Source organism: Pezoporus occidentalis, unplaced genomic scaffold (assembly GCF_034315485.1).
Source record: "Pezoporus occidentalis ecotype Australia unplaced genomic scaffold, CSIRO_AGI_Poc_V1 ctg60, whole genome shotgun sequence".
In the NCBI taxonomy this organism is placed as follows: Eukaryota; Metazoa; Chordata; class Aves; order Psittaciformes; family Psittacidae; genus Pezoporus; species Pezoporus occidentalis.
This window is the reverse complement of record NW_026915944.1, coordinates 3,178,857-3,199,911: the sequence shown is the minus strand read 5'-3', so window position 1 is coordinate 3,199,911 and position 21,055 is coordinate 3,178,857. Positions and strand designations below refer to the sequence as shown.

The following is a 21,055-nucleotide window of genomic DNA, read 5'->3' as shown; positions in this document are numbered from 1 at the left end:
TTTTTCAGACTTGAACAACATTGTACAGCTGGAATAATATGTGATAACTCTATTTGACAACTGAGAAATCAAGTACTCCAGAATATGAGGCTATTAGAGCACTAGTTTTCTTTAGAAGTGTAACAGCTGCATGATGATTATTGTAGTTGAGGGCTGTGTATCTCTCTCAGTAGTATGACTCCTGGGTTGAAAGGGATTATTCAATTTGTTTAAGGAAAAATACAGAGTATATTAGCACTGCATGGAGAGAAAAGAAAAACCAACCAGTTTTGAGAACTAAGATGCTTTGTGTTCTGGGATTGTACTGAATTTAGGGAACAGTAGGCTCCTACCATTGAATGCCCATCAGATCTTGTCCAAAAGGTTTAATCTTCTTGAGCTAATTCTGTTTGTAAATGTGTGCTCATGGCATTTTCATTCCCTTATGCTCTGTCCTTTCTCTTTAAGTTAGATGCTCTGTCCTGAGCAGCTTCTTTCATTTTGAACACTTAGCAGTCAATATGCATCGAACCTGCACCCTTTGGGTCTGCTAATGTTTGTGTGGTAACATCTAGCTTGTTAAAACAGCTGAAAGTGCATTCTCCTAGTTACCCATATTGGTATGAATTAACTTGCCTTATTCCATATTGGTTTATATGTTGCTTCACTTCTAACTTTGGAAGTGTAGGATTAAGAGGTAGTTGTACATAAAGCAATGTAGGTGCCCAGGTATCAGATCCTAGGCTCTATAGAGCTTCTAAAGGTCAGTTCTGCTTGGTGATCTGGAGTTCCCAATTATGAGTGAGTTTACATTCTTTCATCTTTACTTGAATCTTGTAAGGCGAGAGCATACTCAGAAGTCCAAAATACCCAGTGATGATATGGGTGCTTCTATCACTCTATGCATTTGATATGGGTGCTTCTGTCACCCCATGCATTTTCAGTGCATGTGTAGTAGAAGTATGTTCAGTGTCTACAATTATGCCTGTGTAGGTATGTGGTTCCATAAGCTTCTGCCACTAGTACTTGTATGTGTTACGCCACTGGTTTGGTCTAGCTGTCAAATGTTGAGGAATTGCTTAGCTGTCATTGCCCTAAGTAGCTGTAATGGAAAGCAAGACTGAGGGGTGATGTGTTAGATACTTGGTTTCACTTATTTCAGGAGGTGGAAGGCTGAGGGCCACAGGTGTCTTTGTCTTATGAGCTCAAAGTTTACATCTTAATGCATAAAGGAAGCTCTTTTGGGAATTAATTATCCTGAGTTTCACAGAGGTTTGGGAGACTGCAGTGTTAATAAGGGTGAAAGCCAGGCAGACTTCCTGGAAGAAAATCAGAAGCAGTTACATTTGACGAGTTAACAAATAAACCATTCTTAATGTGCAAGGCTAAATTGTCATGTGAAGCCTTCTCAAATTAAGGAAGCTGCTGTGATTTATAGCAATTGAGATGCTAGGAAAGTGTAACGGTATGACTTGATCTGTGAAAGATTACATCCTCTAAGTTGTGTCATCTTCTGAATTTGAGAAAAAGATTTCAAGATGTGTATGAGGTATCTGATAAATTGCGAAATTTACTTAACCTTAAGTCCTGTAATTTACAGGCCTGGGTGATCCACAGTATCACAGACAGACAAGAAGAAGCTGTAAGTCATGGCAGTGCATGGAGGAACCTTTATATTTCATTATTTTGGAAGTTTAAGAAGGAGGAACATACCTGAATTTATTCTTTTAGGTCACTAAAAGAGCATGAAGTATAGAAGAAATAGTGACCCTGGTTAATTGCATCATCATTTGATAACAGGATGTAATTAGCACATTTGAGTAAGGGTTGTGATAGTGGCAGCCATTATTTACAGAGGACAGCATGTGCCCCAATACTGTAATCTGTCTTGAAAAGATTGTAGAACTTACAGTCCTTACAGTGTTGTTTCTGCATTTGCATTTTGTACTGTGAAACAGAGCTAGATTTGTTCTACCTGTGACTCTGCTAAAATGAATTTTGCGCCTATTTATGTTGGACTGACATTAGGCAGTGTATTATTTATTAACTAAAGATTGCATTGAACAATCTTCAGTTAACATTAACAAAGAAAAAAATGGATGTTGGTGATATCTGTTAAGCAAAATTGAAGAGAAAAAAGTGTAACTGCTCTGTTGACTTTGTTATTAGTGCTGTATACTCTACCTGACAGCTAGTTACAAATGTAGCCTTTGGAGGTCCAGGTTAGAACTATTAAGTTTAATATCTTTGTCAATGATCTGGAACAGGTGATGGAGTGCACCTTTGTCAAGTTTGCATCATATTGGGGTGCAGGTAATGAACTCAAGGGCTGTCTTTCAGGGTGACCTAGAAAGGCTGGAGGAATAGGAATTTAATCAAGATTAATAGGGAAAATAAAAACTTCTGTGGGTGAAATGGGTTAAACCCTGCAGTGGTACCACCTGGTGACTGGATGGCTGGGTAGCAGCTCTGCTGAACAAGACTGGGGTTCTGGTGGGCAGACAGCTAAAAGCAAGTCTGCTGTATGTTGTGGCAGGGATGATGGCTATGCAGCATCCTGTGCTGCATCAGGTAAACACAGCAGTAGATCTAGGGAAGCTGGTATTCCCTTTTACCTGCCACTCATTAGATCAAATCTGGAATATGGCATACCATTTTTAATTGCCTCTGTACAGGAGAAGTGTAGGTAAACTTGAGTGAGGCCAGAAGAGGGCCCCTAATTAAGGTGGCTGGGGGTTGAAGCACCTGAATTATTAGCATAGGCTGAGAGAATTGGGTTTGTTTTTTCTGGAGGAGAAAGAAGGGCCTGATAGCTGTGGAACTGCATGTTAAGGAATTTCCAGGAAGATGCACTGCAAATCCTGTGTTGTACCTTGAATACTGTGTTCAGTTTTGGGACCATCACTAAAAGATAAAGCTGCTGGAGCAGGTCTAGAGAAGGGCAGCAAAGCTAGTGAAGGGTCTGGAGAACAATTGTTATGAGGAGTGGCTGAGGGAACTGGGGATTTTTTAATCTGGAGGAGAGAAGGCTCAGTGGCTACCTTATCACTCTCTACAACTACCTGAAAGGAGGATAAAGAAAGGAGGTGGCTGGTGTCTTTAGTTTTTGTCTGACGTGTGAATGGAGTAATGTAGTTAAGGCCCATCTTATCGCCTCACTTATGTTTTGACTGTCAGGTACTGATTAAGTCCTTAAACTTGTAACATTTTTGGAAGTTGGGTACTTCTTAGCAGCAGTTCTTTTTAATCTAAAGTCTCTAACTAGTTTATAAGCAAAATTGTAAACTTGTCTATGGACTCCCTCCTTATGATTTAAGCCTCTTAACTGTAATCCTAATTTTTAATAAAACCACATCAAAATATATCTTTTGAAGGTTGTTTTTTTTTAACCAGTGTTTGTGTGCTGGGCAGTTGATGCCTCCCAGGCATGATATTAATCCCAATTTACTGTAGTTAATAAATTCACTGACTTCATGGACATTACTTGCAACAGCAGAGTAAGAGGCTGATGATAAGTGTAGAATATTCATTGTTAATATTCTCTCTGTGCTTCTTGAGCTGTATATAAGCAGTTTGTGTACCAGTTTCATCTCATTCTATTTAAGTGATATAGTTAAAACAGTAAAGGTGGGTCTCACTCAATGTGGTCAATTTAGAGTGCATTTCCACCTGATGTTTCCAACCTCATAGTTAATGTGGAATGTTCATGCCATTATGCTAAACTGCTTTTAAATACTCAGAGAACACTTTTTTTTTTTTCCTCTAAGAAGTCTTTCACAACAATTAGGGGTTGGATGGGTGAGAAGTAAAATGGGTGTTTAATTTGAGGATACTTTACTCTTCAAAATAAAGAGAAGGCATTTTTAATAATAATGCTCCATCAGTAAAGTGAATGCAAGTTCTGTGAGAGTGAAATCATAACAGGCATGGTGCAGAGTTGTTAAGAAGGTGTATTAATGGGTGGTCTAAACTGTTAGCATGGACTAATGGAACATAAAAGCAGCAACATTTTTGTCACAAAAGACAATGTATTTATCTGTAAAATCATCAGAAAAATTGGAAAACTGGATTGGTTATTGGAACCTTTTATCATGGTGCTTGATGATATTTAAAAGATGTTTAATGGATACATTTATTTAATGAAGTCCTTTATTTAGAAATCCAGTACAAGAGACCACTTAAACCTGAATTTTAGGCATGTTTTTAAGTTCCAGTGACTTCAGTAGCTTAATACTTTGTAAGATTGAGAGTCCATTTGTCTATATTTTCTAGTCAAATATAAGAATTTGTTTACATCTTACTTTAATCCTATTTGATTTTCAAAATGGTGTGCAGCAGTCACTTGTCTGCATCTACAGCACTTACTCATTTTGCATGTGTGTAGAGTGGGAACAAACCAAGGCTCCTGTGTAACCTCATTAAATGTGGAGAAAACCACATGTGAGTGTAGTCACTAATTTTGTACTTAGATTTTTGAATTCCGCTAAATTAAAAAGAACTGATTTCAAACACACAGTATTTGAAATGAGTGTAATCATGTGAAAATAGTATTTTAAAGAATCTTTTCTTTGTTTTCCTCAGAGAAGCCAGCAGACTGACTACTCTTTGTTGCTACTGATAACAAGTAAGTCTAAATTGACAGGCTGCATTATCTTTTCATAGTAGAAGTGGTCCATTATGAACAGTGTTGTGCAAAAAACTATGACCTTTAACTGTTCCTCAACATTGAAGGCAATCCGTAAGCAGATTTTAGTTTGTAGTGAGTAACATGAACAGTTTTGTCTCTTGAAGTCAGTGGTGTTTGCAAGGGCACAGTCTATATGTCCTGTTATACCTTTGCATAATACTAGTTTCTGTTACTGCAATATTGATAAAAACAATGAAGAAATCCAACTTGATTCCTAGGATTTTTCCAATTTTAACTAAATCTCTCTGCAGATCTCCTTGTCATGCAAAGTTCAAGCTTCACCTCAATAAACTGATTGCTGAAAGGAAAGTCAGGCAGCAAGAACATTTGTTTGTACTTGCCACATCATGTCTCTATACAACTTTTTGGTCAAGATCTAGAAGCTTGATCAAGCCAGCCTCATGCATGGCTGTCAGACCAAGCACACAGGGCTGTCTGTGGATGCTCCTGATCTGACCTTCTCAGCCCTTAGATCCTATCCTGTCTGAGCAAAATGCTTAGCTTAGATTCTTGGAGTTGTTTTTTTCTAGTGTAAGGGCTCAAGGCCCTAGCACAGATTCCTAGTGCCCATGAACAGGCAGGGCAGGTCCCAGGCTACTGTATCTGAAGTCAGCAGACAGTCTTGCTGCACAACCTGTGGTTGCATACAACAGTGGGGCTGCATTGCCTGAGATGTCCAAGGCTTCTGTGACTTGGGATAGAAAGAGGTCTGTATCCAGGCCCTAGGATTGTTAGTTTTGTCCTCGTAACCAGGGAGTTGTTGAGCAATCCACCTGTGAGTCAGTTTACAGCATTTCAGAGAGATGGAGGACAATAACAACAAATGTGTGTCAAAATGAATCTTAAAATTACCTGAACAAAAATAAAAGGGCAGAAAGAGCTTTCAGCTGGCTCAGATGGATTTCTCATGCTTCACACATTTTGAGAGGGATATTTTGACACCTGGCCAAACACAGAGAAGTCAGGTTTAAATGCAGATTATGTGCTTTAATAATAAGCACAGGTCATTTGCTTTGTAGAGGAAACTTAAATGCCTGAGATCCATTAAAACCAAAAATGGCAACAACGGGTGCTAGTCTCAAGTATCACTAATAGCAATATATGTTATCAAGGTTTAGCTTGTGTACACAGGGCATACATTTGATAGGAGGGGTGTGCCTATTCTAATATTGAAGAAATACTCTCTTCCTGCTCTTCAGTTGTGTTTTACTTTCAAGTGTATTTTTTTGTTGTTGTTGTTTTGCTCAGCACTCCAAGTTTCAACACATTTTTATTTGCTCTTGTATGAAGACCTTCTTAACAGTTTGTTCGTGGGAATCGGACCTTTCCAGAGTATTTTCCTTTGGGATAAGGCTTGTTAGTTTAAGTAAATGAGCATTTGTGCATGTGGGGAAGATTGTACAGAGTGATTTCTCAGTAGAAACTGATTTAAAGGGAAAGAATTATTACAATTGCAGATTCATAATGTTTGTTATTTCCAGAGAAAGTATGATTTACTGAGTAGAGCACTGAGCTGACAGAAGGCCTGGATTCTCTTTGCTTTTCTGATGATGATGTGCTCTGTGTCCTTGAGCAAGTCACTTCCTCACACTTGGTTTGCCCTGTCTAGTTAGATTATAAACTCATCAGACCATGGGCTGTCTCTTGCCATGTGTTTGAACAGTGATGACACCATGTTCTCAGTCAGGTTTCTGAGCACAAGAATAATCCTCAGAATGAAGTTTACATTTTTTTCAACAAATGTTTTGAAGCTGCTGAGTGAAAATGTGTATGTGGGAGTAGGTAGCAAGCTTGATGGGAACATGGCATTTTAGTATGTTTCATATATCCCAAATCTCTGTGGATACTTAGGGAGTGACTTCACTGAAAGAAGCCAGATTAATGGCATTTTCATAACAATAGTTGATTTTTAATATCTGAATTGTTAAGTGAGAGATAAGTAGATGCTTGGTCTGTAGGTCAGCCCTACTGTTAAGATATCTGAAAAGCTTTGTTCCACCCCTACTTGAAAAAGGTCTTAATGTATTTGGAGCTTTTAGATTCTAGCAGTAGGGACTACTGTGTTTATGAATACGGTTGTTGAAGAATCCTAGGACGTTATTGTTTTGTCCTTTTTAGTCAAATACTGCTAATTAGAGTTCAAAGATTGAATAATCATTTGGAAAAGCATTTTTCTTTGATCCACTGAAATGTAATCTTTTGAGCCTTGCTCAAAATAAGAGCTACTTGCAGTATTTAATATCAAATAGAGTCACAAGGACAGCAGCCTCCTCTATGTTGAATGTCACTTGTGTGTCTGCATCTCTGCATGTCTGTTATTCAGATTTGGAGGGTTATATATGAGCATAAGACAGCTTCAGGACAGGTAGATGAAATGTAATTGATCACTTGAAATAATGTAGGTCAAGTAGGAAACATGCATTTTGGTCGTTTCTTCCCTCCTTTTTCTTCCTTGGTCTACTAGAGTATTGCCTGAAAGGGAAAAAAAAAAATGAAACCCAAAGCAAACCTAAGACAAACCCAAGCATTTTTAAAAATATAAAATTCATTTTGTTTTCAGAGAAATTAAACTTTTTCTCCAGTACTCCTGATAGTGTGAGTTTATATTGTTGATATTACTTATGTTTATATTTTCATTATTCCCCCTATCCCTGTGCTCATTAACCTGGAACCCACTTATACAGTAATAATTTGCATTTAGAATGAGAGTTTAGTTGCTGTCCCGAGTTGTGGCATCGCTAGCAATTACCTAGTGTGTCTGGTTTGGAACTTCATTGTGTTGTTTCATTTCCTGAGGCATAACTACTGATATCATCAGTGGTGTGAAATTATGTCAGAATATGCTGTAAATGGAGCAGCAGCCAAGGTTCATGGTTCAGTTTTATTCTTACTTATGTCATTGTTAGTCTTCATTAATTCTAGTATCTTTATATTCCTTAAGGTAAGTTTGTAAGTATACTCTTAATTTTGCATACAGTAGTATTCCTTAATGAAAGAGCATGAAGGATGAAGGAGATAGCAGACAAATACTCACTGTAGTCATTCCTGCTACGACAAAGTGAAGGTGAGCTGTTACTGAATGGGAGTATTAGTTTACTCACACTATTTATATAAACCGCCAGGTGCCTATAGAAGGAGGAAGAATCAGTTTTTCAGATCTTCCCCAGTTTTGCAGTAACAAAGAATATATGTATGCAAAAAGCCTATATTAAAAGTGGTCTCCCCCACAGACTCACGATGCCAAAGGTCTGACAACCTGAATATTACTTAACATTTCAGTGTCAAAATGAATATGATCTGATGTCCTCAGTTTCAGCTTTTGATGGATTCTGTTTCTGTCCAAAGAAACAGCCTGGTATATAGGGCACGAATTTATTTAGTATATCTTCTTTGTGGGAAGTAAGAGCTATATATTCTTTCTACACCTATGTTCACCTACACTTGCTTTCATCTCTGGTATACAGCTATCCTTTGATTCAAATACTGTGGATGTATAGTGCCCAGAACAGCTGGGGTCTGTTGCAGGTTGGTGGTCTGTTGCAGGTTGGTGGCCTGTAGGTGCTGCTGCAAAATAAATACTGAAGCAAGAAGGAGGAAGAGATGGAAAATGTAGTTGCACATAATTTGACATCTGTTACTTTGTGGTATGCGAAGCAGCAGACTGCTGATGAGATTTATTGGATGTCAAAATGAAGCTGAGTTGTTTAAACATTCAACAGTCTACTACAAAATAACTGCAGGAGGGTTGCTCTAAGTGCTGCAAATTTGTAAACAGAAAAATGTGCCCTTTCTTTTCTTCTTTGGCAGCCTTGGAAAGGAAGTGACTGATTCTTTCAGTTAGCACACTCTTGCCTATTTCCTTGAGTTCAAAGGCAGGATTGAACTTGCTGCCTTGTGGCTCTGAACTTTGGATTGCTGTTTCCATTTCTTCTTAACCTTGTGTGTTATGTTGATGAAAGCTGTTTCTGTTGAAGAGAGATTTCTCCTGCACCTTGGAATAGAGTGGTTTATTCCTCATGGGGCTTGCTGAGCGCCTACAAAGAGGCTGCTGAGGAATCTAGATTCCCAGTTGATGAGGAATCCTGCAGTGAGATGCATGTACATGCTAGTAGGGGAGATGTTTTATGGTTATGCAAAGAAACATCAGCATAGGTATAGCAGAAAATAGTCACAATCCCAATAGCTGTCACTTTGTATGATGCTGTGAATCCTAGGGCTTCAAGGATCATACCTGTCTTTCTTGGAAGTGGGCTTAGATGGGGTTACAAGTTGTCACTGAAGTGAGCAATAAATCCAAACAGGGACCTGGGGAGAGGAAGAAGTCAGGTGCCTTGTTGCATTCTTCTTGGGTAGTTGCTTTCCTAAATGCATGTATTCAAGTAAGAAGATGGCAAGTTATATTGTATTTTCAGAACTTTTCATTCAGTTGAAAAGAAGTGATTGAAAGGTCTGCCTTGACTTGTGTAAATGCCCATTTCATAATTAAGAACTGAACACTGCTGTGTATCAGTAGGGAATCTTGGGAAACTTTTGTACAAGAGGTAAGTCCAAAGCTGGATGCTCACAGGACAAGGGGCCAGCAGTGGGAAGTTATTGTGAATCTTACTTTGCTATTAGAGTTCAGAGTGTAGATAGGCCAAGAATAGAAAATGAAGTGGAGGCTTTGACCATAAAAAGTGGAGATTCCAGTAAGGAATGTGTAAAAAGAAGTATATTATATATTTGGTTTATTATTATTATTGAAGACAGGTTTCAAGTTTAGCTACTTAGCCCAGGAATACACATGACAATGATCATTATTATTACTGCTGGTGGTTCCAGGTCAAAAGTTAATCCCTAGTCTGATTTATAATTTTGCCCACAGATGCATAACTTTGACCGTGATAATGTGTGTGTGACTTCTCAAATTTGCATGGGCTACAGTCTCCTAAACCAAAGTCTTAAGATGCTTAGAAATGCTGCTCATAGAATCCTAGAATGGTTCAGGTTGGAAAGGACCTTAAGGTCATCTAGTTCCAGCCCCCCTGCCATTGGCAGGGACACCTCCTACTAGACCCATGTCACCCCGGGCTCTGTTCAACCTGGCCTTAAACACTGACAGGGATGGAGCATTTACCACTTCTTTGGGCAACCTGTCCCAGTGCCTCACCACCCTCACAATAAAGAAATTTTTCCATATATCCAACCTGAACTTCCCCTGTCTCAATTTAAACTCATTACTCGTTGTCCTATCACTACAGACCCTGATGAAGAGTCCCTCTTCAGCATCCTTGTAGGCCCACTTCAGATACTGGAAGGCTTCTGTTAGGCTTCTACGCAGCCTTCTCTTCTTCTGGCTGAACAGCCCCAACTTTCTCAGTATGTGTCTTTATTTCATTACAATTCAAATCTATGTTACTTGACAATAAAAAGACATTTCTTAAGCATTGCACAAAAGTTTGGGGTTTAGTACTGAGTCTTGAAATATTTGGCCCAGGAGTATATAATTGAACCAAACTATTCAACACCTTGGGCAACGTAAATGTATTTCTTTTATTGATCCCAACTCTATTATTGTTGCTTAATGAGGAACTAATATAATTTCTACTGATGCCACAAGGCTGTCGGATAGACTAACATTTTATTTCCCTTGTGACAAAATATGCTCTCTTCAATTAAAATCTAGGAAGTAAAATTGATACCGATGTAAAATTTTGCAAGAATTAGTGTCAAGACTAAACCTTTTTATTATGTATAGAAATTACTTGGATAATGGGATTGAAAGCAAGTTATTGGAGTATCTGGGCAATCCATGAACTCAATGGAGACCACTTAAGCAGTGAAATCTGTAGTGGCGACAGAAAGAATGGGATCTTCATTATACTTCTACCTAACAGGTTCTTTTTTCATGGCATTAGTACTATGTACAGAGCCCAAGCGGCAAACCTTGGATCCATTTAGCAGAGAAATTGCATAAACTGTGAGATGAGTGAGCCTGTTGAACTCATAAATGCAGATATGGCTGCCTTTATTGTAGGTTAGCAGTGCCCTATTCTTGTAGTATGCTTTTTTCAATTCATATACAGGCTTGGATTAACCTTGAGGTTAATATGGAGGTGAATATGAGAGTGATTTCTGCTTTACAACCTGCTTTCAGTTCTTTTCGGCTTTACAGTCCCAGTTCAATTCCTTCTGTAGAACTGTTTCCAACTTGGGAAACAGTCCTGTACTATGTACATAAGCTGGTTTACGTTATCCCATCTGATAACATAGGCTTGTATGAATAGTTACTTCTGTGTTCTCCATCTATAGATGGGGTCTATAATGCCTCATATAGACCTTGCTGGGTGATCTGGTGGAGACCAGATATGAGCTTATATCGTGCTGCGTGAGACTTTTTGATCTACACAATCAAAGCTGGGTGCTGTGGAGTGGAAGAGGAAAGCATGGATGCGGCTGCCAGGCCCTTACTGTCATGCTGCATGGAATAGCAATTAGGGGACCTCAGTCCAACCAGTTTCCAACCATGGCTACTCAGAAGAGTGAAAAATTAAACATTGTAAGATAATGAAATATTTATTAAACCAGACAGAAGTTAAGTCCCTGATCCAGTAATTATTTAACAGAAAGCACTGAAGCATAGTAGCAATGACTATTCCTTCCACCCTTTATAGTGGTCTCATTCCTCTCAGTGAATTTGTCGTTAGGCCATGGGATGGTTTTCTCATTCCCTTCTGATGGGGGTGTGTTTATGTATTGTGCAAAGTAGAATAGCTTTACAGAAGTGGTAGAGAAAACCCACATTAAGAGTTACCTATAGCTGGCAGCATAAGGAATTATTATTAGCAAAAGTACTACTGTGTGTGGTCCTGTACTTTCAAGGTGGTTATTCATCCACCTAATTGCTGAGATGTTCAATGGAAGTCTGGTCTTAGTTGTATGGGGTGAGAATAAATACCCAATAAATTTTGTTGGTTAAAGCCACTTAACCTCAATGACTCCTGACTCAATGACAATGGATATTGTCTCAGCTGTGGTCTAAAAAGCACTGAAAGAATGCTCTTTTCCATTGTCTATCATTTCTATCAGTAACATGGCTTCCCTTCTGCTTTTGTGCTGGAATATTAATTTTTTTCCCCCAGTGATAAAATGAGTAAGCTGTAAATAATATGAATAAACTGTGAAACTGCATATTCAGGTCTCTAGGGAAAATCTGAAAATTGTATACCAAGATTTTATTCATGGAAATCATGCATTTTGTTGCAAGATTGGTCTTGTAGCTATTGTTCTTTCAAGAAATGGTGAAACTAATAGGCTTTCTCTGTTGCTGTTTTGTAATGTTTTTCTGGTATGATTTGTTTATTATGATTTGAGAGGGCATCTTCTCAATTAAAATCAATATTCAAATATCAGAGGGGATTTGTATCTCCAAAACTTGGGCTTTGGAACTCCCAAGTGAAATGACATGCCTCAGTTTTGCAAAGACAATCACTCATTTTGGCCTGCAGCTTGAAAGAAAACCTGTTACGTAATGATTGCAAGGTATCTATCTTCAGTAAAAAGAGAAAGATCTTAATAAACTACTGCTCTAGTCTTCAGCCTGAATTTTAGAGTTCGTGAAAAGGTTTCCTAAGCTGAGAGGTGAGCTAAGCTTAAAAACGTTTTTGTTTGTATTTGTTTAATGCAGTGATTGCTCTGCAGTATTGTTTTTGGCGAGTACCTAAGAAAATTGCAGGACTTGCAAGAATCTACGACAGCGATATGCTGCTACACTCTCATTTTCTATTTTTTCTCTTTTTATTTGTACACTTAATGTGTTCAGCGTAGCTCATGCTTATTTTCCTGCTGACTGCACTGGATTTTGGAGTGGTGCACTCCTTTCATGCATAATGGTAGCTGCCCATTGTGGATCACTTGTGAGAAAATGTGATGACTCATAGATAACATGAAGTGCTTTATTGCATACTAATTTAAATTACTGCAATGTAATGATAATTACTCCTTTATGAAGAGGACCCCAAGTGCAATCTAAATAAATTCCTACCCTCAATAAACAAAGGGTAGTGCTAATGGGGAAAAAAACAACCACAGCAAATTTGAGATGCCTGGCCATGGTTGGAATTTTTTCTTTCCAAGGTTCTTAAATTCAAAATAATCACAGCTACTAGAAAAAAATGCCCAAAGGCCAAAACTGAAATTTCTGAGCTCTGCTCAGGATAATACAAGAAGAGTTGAAAATAAAGATCTTGTATATATGGCAGCTGCCAGTCATGCTTACACTTTTCAATTTCTCTGATACATTTTCCTCCTGAAACAGTAACTAGATAGCATTCATCAGTAAGTAACAATGCAATCTCCTTGTCAGCAATGCAAATAGTTAAGAGCCTGACAAATCATCTAGTTAATTTACTTGGCTCTGAGACTAACAGCAGAAAATGTGTACTCAGCACATGCTTCTGTCAGTTCATCACACTGGGGGAGGGCTGGAGATGTACCAGTCTTCACAGGCCCTCCAGCTGATACACCACACGGTGTGGCTGTGCTAACAGATGTGGTTACTATTTTTCCTGCTTAAATTATCGGCATCTGTGAGATTTTCCATATTAAGACTGGTAATTAAAGTTTTAATAATAAATTATTAGATATAGTCTAAGTACAGTAAAGCAGTTATCAAAGTAGATGTAAATTAGGATGGCAGTTAGGTAGCTTGAGTCCCAGTAAACAGCTTGAAATGGTGGAAAGGAGCTGCTGAATTACTAGAGGGTAAAGTAACTTACAGGCACTGTGATTTTGACTGGCAGCATGCTATTGAGGATCTGATGCTGTTGTTCACACAGAGCTTCAAGGTGACGGCTATAATCGTAGTCTCTTCTCTCTGCCTGCTGAGAATGGTCACTGTGAGCTTACTCAGTCACAACTCCAAACTCCTTTGGGGTTTTTAGGGCATTTCCCTCTTTGCATCTCTAGTAACTGCTGCCATGCAGTGCTTTCTGGCAGTGCTTTTGTCACTGTAAAGTCTGGTATTCAGTACAGTTTTTCCCACTAGGTCTGAAAACTTTCTGAGACTTCTTTGGCTCTTCAGTTATCCTTCCAGCTTCTCAGTTTAATTTCTAGTCTGTTGTTCGGTTTAACATTTGGTGTAAGTATGGCAGGTGTAGTTATAGCCTAAATATTCCATATATTATTGCTGTATTTACTTGTGTAACAGCTAAAATGTGTGTACATCCATGTGCATGTAGTGAGTTACCACTCTGTTGCTTGCTTGCCTTGGTAGTCTGCAGTAACCATACCTCGTGGGGTTTGCTTTTTTTTTTGGCGAGGTAACATGATTTTGTTTTCATTGGCAACTTTCACCTTTGCTGTGATTAAGTTGATATTTATACAGTATTAGCCAGACTGAGTGTAGCCATGAGTGGTCAACATGCATAGGCAAAAGCCCATTTTTCCTAATGAGCAAACACTTTTTCATAAGTAGAATACCCCAATAAGTGAGATAGATCAGCCTTTACTAAAGGCAATGACTGCCTTTAACCTTCGTTGCAGAGGTTGGGTTTTGGGGCATTATTCTTGCATAATGGTAATGGTTGGACTTTATCTTAACTGTCTTTTCCAACCTAGTTGATTCTATGGTTCTATATAGCTTTGAAAGGGACATAACTAAGAAAAAACGTGGAAGTACAGGAATGGTTCACAGAGGTAGATTCCTCAAGTTTTTCTAACTGTATAAGCTCATTTTCACTTTTTCAGTGGGTTCTCCCCTGTTCTGTGTGTTCCTCTCCCGTGACCTGCGTTTAGCCTTGGAGCCTCTGTCACAGTGTTTTCAGTGTTGCTCATAGCACCAAGTTGCATTCATGGGCCACTTATTTAAGTTGGTTTCCAACCCTGCTGTGCTACACATGCTGCCTTTTCATTGTTAGCTTGGCATTGATTTTATTTTAGTTATGGCCTGTGTTTTGGTCTAGGAAATCATACCAAATGTCAGGCTTTGCCTTTTCCCTGTCTGATCAGTCACAGCTGGAATTAACAAAAGATTTGAAATTTCCAGTGTTCTCAAGAGGTAGAGGCTGTGAGAGCTTGTAGCCGCCTTCTGCTTAGATCTCAGTTCATATAACCTTTGCCTTTTTCAAGGAGTGAGAAAGCACTAAAATAAATGCCCATTCCTGTTGTAGGTGCAAGTCTCCAGTCCTGGAGCTCACTCAGGTGGTATCAGTGACACAGCAATAACAGCAAGCTTTACATTAGTTTCATATTTTTTGTTTTGTGTGTGGTAGTGTGGCTTGTATATGAGTGAAATTATATTTGGTTTTCAAAAGGCACCTGGAAGGGCAGTCTGAGTTTTCATTTGAGATCCCAGGCACTTTTGTGATGCTTAAGGATGTATAAGGAAGGCAGTTGGGCACAGCACTGCCCAATTTACACAGGAAAACATGATAAAATGGCAAGTGGCATTAGCAGAAGAAATCTAAGAATATGTAATGAGTGATGCAGACTTTAGTGTTCAGGTTAGCCAGATCTTAGCACTTAGACTGCTAGCTGTCTGACACCTTTTCCTGTGGCTTCCTATCCAAATCCTAAAAGTACATGCTATGTATCTTCCCTTGCATCCAGACATACCCTCGCAGATTCCTCTGTGCTATGTGAAAGATGCCTGACAATATAATACAATGATCAGAAGTCCATCACTTGTGTCCAAAACTGGAACATGAACATTGATACCAGATGGAGATGAGTGAAAAGGAAGGTGTAGATTGTGGCCTTGAAAAGGGGTTTAAGAGGGAGCTGGTAAGCCATGTCCAGGTCTGTGTTCTAGGCCTAGCATTAACAATCTCCTCCCTATCCCCAGACAGCAACTGCTATTTGCAAGGAGCAAGAAATTCTGCTTCCTCTTTCTGAGTTTTCATCTGCCATTCTCCCCTGTTTCCCCTTCCCTGTGCAAATAGCAGCAGACTTGCCTCCAGGCACAGGAGGCATTTGGATGCTTGGCAGACAGCTGCCATCATGGTTGTCTTGCCTTCTCGTGCACCCCATGAGCCAGACTTTGGTGCATGATGCACTGGTGAGATCACACTGGAGTAAACCACTTTATTGTGGAAGATTTCAAACCTGGGTGACATCTTTCAGAGACCTGGATTGGAATGGAGTAAGAGTCTCCTGAGCAGCTGCAGGTGGAAACTGGGGAGCAGATGGACCTGACCAATTACAAATCATTCTGAAGTTATTGGGAGCGTATATATAGCTTTGAGAGTCAGCAAGCACTGGATGATGCAGCTGCGGTCCTAGCTAGGTGAACTCAGGTGAAAACATTGGAAACTGTGGAAGCAGACAGCAGGGCAGCAAAGCAGACGGGGAAGTAGTCTTTAAACACTTGCATTGGAGCTCTATGGAGTGCCTCACACATCAGTATTATGTTTGTGTTAGTATTTTAAACTTAGCATTGTGAAATTTTAGTTGGAGAACAATTATTCCAAGAGATTAAATCTTATTTGAGCACTTCTTCCTGTATTATAAACTCTGCAGGTCTGGAAGGCATGAAAAATGCTGTGGAATATGGCTGACCTTGTCATAGTAGCGTCTAGGTCCTCATGAAGAAGTTTTATTGCTATTTATGTGTGAAATTCCAACAGAAAAATGCTATTTCAGAAATTCTTGATCACTTCAGTTAATCACACAGTTTGCATTGAGACTAACAGGAGCCAAAGATGATGTTTGCTGTTTAACTTTGAAAGTCTCTATCTGCAGTTTTAGTTGTTACTAAATGCTGCATCTGGGGATGCAGCAATCAGCCCTGTGTGACTTGCACAAAGGAAACTGCCTCCTGCATTTCTCACTGGATTTCTGTGTTGGTAATGCCACAAAATGCAGAACCGAAGTGGGTTATGTTTAGTGAATTTTCTCCTTGGAGAAACATCCTCTTGCACGTAATCACTCATTTCAGCCTGAGACAGACTGCTTTTATTTAACAGAGAAACAGTTTTGTATCTTACTGACCTGGAGAATTCTGGCATTGTGTCCAAAACCAGGACACACTGGAACATATGGATTGAAATTGTGTGAAAAGCTGGCAAATTCTTTGGAGCCCCCAGGGCTGTCCAGCACTGAGTGGCTCTATAGAAGGTCCAGTATCGAGCTGGAATCTGTGCAAGGTTTGGCTGGAGCCATCAAAAGCCTTTATAATCCAGAGAAGTGATTTGAAAGTAATTATAGGGTTCCCTTAGTGTGTTAAACCCCTGACAGTTTAAGTTGACTCTGGTTTTCTCTGTTTCACTTGTTGAAACTTATAAGCCTTTATCAAATATGCAAAGGCTAAAACTAAAATTGGGAGAACCAGGAATAGCTGACTGGATGAGCTGAACTATTGTGTATCATAAACTTTGAAGCCCCATTAAGCTTGCCTAGCCTGCTAATTGCAGTAGAGCAGATTGTTACACTAAGTGCCAGGCTAAATTCCAGTGTATTTAGACTTATGGACTTTAACCTACATTTGTTAGGTATTACCAACTAAGTTTGCTTAAAACTGTTTTCCACAGTGCTTCCACAAGTGAGAGCCATTGACATTCAAGGTAAAATGGAACCACAGATTCAGACTGTAAGAAATATGAGTGTCATCAGGTACAGCAGTTGAATAAAGTGCGGCTAATTCAAAGTTAGAGGAAGCTGTCAGGGCCTTGTCTGATCAATTTTCAATCCAAAGGGTATCCCAGTGATGGAGATTCCAGAACCCCTCTGGAAAACCTGTTCCAGTGTTAAGTCACTCTTACTAGAAAGCTTTTTTTTCCCTCTTGTGTCCAGTTGGAATTTCCCAAGTTGCAACCGGTGACTCTTTTACCAAGACTAGTTAGTGTTTTTACACTAGTTAAATCATTTCCATATATGTGTGTGTGTATATATATATACATATATAAAAATAGAAATGGTACATAGTGTATATATACTCTAACATAAGGTTTCTGCAAAGCTAGTTACAATAGCCAGACATTATGTAACTGTTAATACCCTTGTATGTAACTTAGTTTTTCCTGTAATGAGGAATTGAGGCACAGAAGTGATAGTTGATTTTCCTGGGCACATAAGATGTCTACAGTATACTGAAAAAAAAAAACAGGTATCTGTGGCTTACACTTTGAGCATTCATTCTCCATATTGGGGACTGAGAAAATGAAGTCATTAGGTTTCCTTATCTGACTCCAAATTCTTAAAGGGTTGAAAGAACAGCATTCATTACTGTGGGGGTTTAATTGTTCACCTAAAATGAACTATTTAACTGAAGAATTCTAGTTAAGAGCAATTCTGTTCTTAAAATCTTTCTTGCTCTTGCTTTTTTCAGGTTTGGAAATCAAAGCACTTTGTTACTGGTGGGATAAGGGCTACAAAAGATTACATTCTTGCTATTATGAAGAAAATATCACTTGTCACACAATTTATAGATAAAATGCAGCTCTAACTCTGTAGTAATTGATAATGAATGCTCCTTTTATGAGCTGTTAGAATTGGTAATACAGACAGTATGTCTGGAATGAAAATATTTTAGTATTTCTAAATAAAAATTCTGTATCCACATCAGGACTTGAATAAAGATTTCACTATTTTTCCTTGTCACCTTTTATCCTTGCTGAGAGCTGTAAAACTGCTAAGGATTTTTTTGCACACAATGCCAAACTGTTTCGTGCAGTGCTTCCAATATTTTGTGACCATGGTTCCTGTGGTCTGTCCCAAGTAGTAAGTGGTGCTAATTCTGAAGTCTCATTTGATGCAGTGATCTAGCACTTCTGGTGCTTGTGGGTCCACTTTTTATTCCCTGATGCTGCCTATGATTGCTGCTTGTAGTAGGCAAATACTTTGTGGTTTTATGGATAGAACTGTATTTAATTTTTGTAAAAGGTATGTGACCAAGAGCTGATACAACTGTATACTTCTAGAAGCAATGAGTCTTTACAGTGGTTGTCTTTTTGTATGTTAAGGATTGCTTTGAGTCCACTGTCTAAGTTACTGAAATAGTTGAAGAACAGAGTTGTAAGATCTGTGCCCCCTTTTTGTCTGGGAGAGTTAACTATGAATGAAAGGTAGTAAAAATGCAGTTTGTTACTGACTCAACACAGTCCTTATGAATTTGTCTTCTTCCATTCCTCACAACACCAGCCTTTCACTAGTACCCATTTGTCTTTCAGCAGTTTGCTTCTCTGCATTTCCTGCTACAGATATTCCAGTTATTCCATGGATCTAAGAAGTGTGGCCAATTGCAGTTCTGCAATTGTAAACCCTTAGTAATTCCACATCTCAATTTTAGCTGTGGTGTTCTTGATTACCCTGGACTCTGGTGTTCATCTGCGTAACAGTTATTGCAGTGTCAAAGATTATCCCACTTGTCAGTAGAAATGATAGAATTTGTTTAATTAACAAAGTATCAACCTTGTAAAAAGTGGTACCTTGTAATGCTGAGTGCTTGTTAAACTGGGAAGGAGGAGGTAACTGTTCAAATTACGTGTAGAACTCAAGTGAGAGCTGTACAACTTGTAGAACTGCAGTGAAACTCATTAAGATAGACTTGCACTGGTTAGAAAGACACCTGTTCAAATTCTGTGTTCTAAGTAACCAACCTAAGAATTGCAGATTGTGAAATGCAATTTTCATTGAGTTTTTTCACTTTGTTTCTAATAACTATCCCTGTTCTATTCCAGACCTTTTGACTCAGTGTACCACTCAATTATTTTCACAGTGGAGTTCCAACCAGTTTATTTTTCTGACTTTATTACAATAAGCGAAAATAATTTAAATGATAGAGATGAACAGTGCCACCTCAGGGACTTGTATAGTTTGTACTGAAGCAAGAAAGTAGGCTACATAAAGGTAGATTCTTGCAGTGTAAAGGACGGGCATGTGCCTTGTATTCATGTCTTGTCTTATTTCTGAAGTGAAATGGTTTGGATGTGCTTAAACAAATCAAATCACTGAAGTCTTTATTGTTATTATTTATTCTGATCTAGGTAATCACAGTTTGTCTCTGCAAAATGCAATAGCTATAAAATACTCAATGAGTATTTGCTTCTTGGCAGTAGATGGCTACAAATGTGATGGATTAAGCACAGTGTAGCTGGCATCCAGTGAAACACAAGGAAGAGCTTCCTAGAATACAAAGCTGTTCTTATAAGCACTTGAAATCAGCTATATGATGGATATCCTGTGTGGCCTGTGCCAAAGGGAAGGGTGAGCTGGCCAAGTGCAGCACATCCCTCTCAGGGGTGGAATAGATGGACGTTCAGTGACTGAAATGATTTCACTTGTGCTCTTCAATGGAGCCACTCAGGCTGGCACTGTACCTCCCAAGCTGGGGTCTTCCCTCTTTGGGGTTAACCACAGGTGGCTCTGCATGGCTGTATGTATCTGCTAGACTGATGACAGCAGCATATGATGTCATTAGTTTGTTAATATACCAGGATAATCTTTGCTCTTTAGTTCACCCTGGAATGCAGCAGAGCATTGCTATTTATGTTGGACTAGTGTAGAATTCAAATATGCAGGTCTAGAAGATTGTGTCTGGAATACAAAATGTGTGCATTCCAAGAGGATTTTGAAGCTCAACTCTCAGTTGTGTTGTGCCTTCTGATCTCTCCTAATGATTTCCTTTCCAAACACCTTGTTTAATTTAATCCTTTCTTTTGCCCCTACATACCCCTCCTTCCCTCTTATTTTCCTTATGCAGTGTCATGTATTCTTGAACTATCTTAAGACTAGAATTCAGGGTATCTTCAGATCTGTTGAGCCTTTAAAGGCACATATTTCCCCAAAATTTTAGTCCAGAAACAGTTGATCTTGGAGTGAAGCCCTTTGAGCTGAATGGTAAATTTCCCCTCTATACTGGCAGAATACTGTTCTGTCTGTAATACAGTGCAGGCTATGAAAGAAATCGTGTCATCACAGGGTAGCTTTATGGGTAAGTAAAACCCCAGGAGCCTGTGTGCTCCTTAGGGGAAAAGAAAATTATCATGTAAAAGTCTTGAGAAAAGAGAAGTGAAATCTCTATGTGAAGAAGAAAGTAGTAATAATGTGTTCACAGAATTGTCTCTAAATGGATTTCTAGTGAGCTCTCTGCTCTTTATGAACAGTGACATGAAGGGAAAAGCCTCCGACTTCACAGTGTGTGGAGCAATCTGTCAGTTTTTAAATGATTGTCTCATAAAATTGCAAGGTGGCGCTGAACAAAATAGGCTTATGGTAGGAGGTTGCCTCTAGAAAATACAGCTCTGAATGCTGGCACGGGTAGAGCTGGCAGAAACTGTACCACGATTTGTCTTTCCTCGAGCGGAGCTGTGGTGATCAATAAACCTGCGCTCCCGAGTGCCGCTCGCTGCGACCGCCGCGCCGAGGCTCTGGCGGAGCAGCTGCGCCCTCTGCAGGGCACGGTCGGAGCTGCGC

General features: G+C 39.1%; 1 protein-coding gene and 1 long non-coding RNA gene across 16 annotated transcripts in view; both read left to right on the top strand.

The window, feature by feature from the left end:
* RBFOX1 (RNA binding fox-1 homolog 1) overlaps nt 1-21,055 on the top strand; it is a 1,275,045-nt gene that overhangs the window by 73,011 nt on the left and 1,180,979 nt on the right. The gene's annotated exons all lie outside the window — the stretch shown is intronic.
* LOC134174458 (uncharacterized) overlaps nt 1-21,055 on the top strand; it is a 132,926-nt gene that overhangs the window by 544 nt on the left and 111,327 nt on the right. The window lies entirely within an intron of this gene.